This window comes from Echinops telfairi, unplaced genomic scaffold (genome assembly GCF_000313985.2).
Source record: "Echinops telfairi isolate 266 unplaced genomic scaffold, ASM31398v2 ScPeMD7_2291;HRSCAF=2852, whole genome shotgun sequence".
Taxonomy (NCBI): domain Eukaryota; kingdom Metazoa; phylum Chordata; class Mammalia; order Afrosoricida; family Tenrecidae; genus Echinops; species Echinops telfairi.
Genome location: NW_022106189.1, coordinates 40,201,827 through 40,203,260, shown reverse-complemented (window position 1 = coordinate 40,203,260; position 1,434 = coordinate 40,201,827). Strand labels below are relative to the sequence as shown.

Below are 1,434 nucleotides of genomic sequence, written 5' to 3'. Positions count from 1 at the left end.
CCTCCTCCGGAGAAAGGTGAGGCCTTCTACCCCTGGAAAGAGTTACAGCCTCAGAAACCCCACCCACCCACCCCGGCCAGTTTTACTCTGCCCTGTGGGGTCCCTATGAATCAGAATTAGCTGGATGGCAGTGGGTTTCATTTCAGTTTTGTTTCCCCCCATCAAGAAGCACTGATGGTTACAAGTCAGGTAGCTGAACCTCGAGGGCAGCAATTCAAACAACCATGGGAGAAAAGATGAGGCTTTCTGCTCCTGTGAAGAGGACAGCCGCAGAAACCCACAGGGGCAGCTCCAGCCTGCCCTAACGCTATGAGTGGGCATCGAATGGAAGGCCGAAAGTTTGCTTCCTCCCCCACTCCCAGCCCCATCCTCCTCCTTCTTTACATTTCTAAGTCCTACACTCTGGAGCGCTCCCATTGTTCCTCCTCATAGCTCTTATGTCCCTGCCGCTCCTCATTTCTCTCCTTCTTTCTTCCCTGTGCTCAGTACCACCCGGAGAGCTCTGCTTAGTCCGAGTCTTCCTACTTGTCTCCCACCAGTACCCACCAGCACGGCAGACGGAACCCACGTGCGTCATGGGACGAATGAAGACCAGCCCCGAGAGCCTCAGTCCTCAGCAGCAAGGGAACCGAGGGGCAATCGCCAGAGTGGCTTCAAGGGGGAAGAACACGGACTACGTGGGAAGCACTCAGACACAGAAGCGTCTCTGCTTTGGCATTTAGCACGGCATATGCATTAAAAAATATATATATATATTTATATCTCTTTAAAAGCCTGCTGCTGTGTGGAATATTAGCACATGCCTGGGGAAGTGACTGGGCAAGCTGTTGGTGAGCAGAGTTGCTTTACAGCACGGATGCTCGTTTGGGACATCTTCTTGCATCTTAGGATGAATACGTCCCAGGCCTGGCTGGAGTGTGCACTTAGCGTCCCTCCTGGGTGAAGATCGGTCACAAAAGTGACTACTTTTGAGGACATTCCCAGGTGCAGCGCTGCCATCACTGGTGTTCTTTACAGCCGTACCCTGGCAGACTCTGAATATCAGACACATGCAAAAAACCAAACCCCAAACCCCACAGAACACAAAACCTCCAGCAAGAGTTATTAGGCTGCAGAATAAGCTTCTCAGGGGAGGTCCCCGAGTCCTCTGAAAGGAGACTTTGGACTGTCCCAGGAGGGAACCCTCCGGGCGGAGGACCAGGAGCAGACCTCATAGATCTCCCATCCCAGTCCCTCCCAAGGCCACAGGATCAGAAGGGAAATGGACTGGCCACTATGCCAGTGTGCCCGGAGGTGCTGGCTGAGGATGGCCAATATCTCAGGGGGCGGCGGACCCTGTCGGGATAGACTGCAAAGAGAAAAAGACCCCTCTGAGAATCGGGGCCAAAGGCTCCCCAAGAATAAAGATCAAAATGGGAACGTTTGGGATGAGGT

At 53.3% G+C, this 1,434-nt stretch overlaps 1 protein-coding gene across 1 annotated transcript in view; it reads right to left on the bottom strand.

Annotated features, from left to right (window-relative positions):
- WWOX (WW domain containing oxidoreductase) overlaps window positions 1-1,434 on the bottom strand; it is a 975,529-nt gene that overhangs the window by 462,389 nt on the left and 511,706 nt on the right. The window lies entirely within an intron of this gene.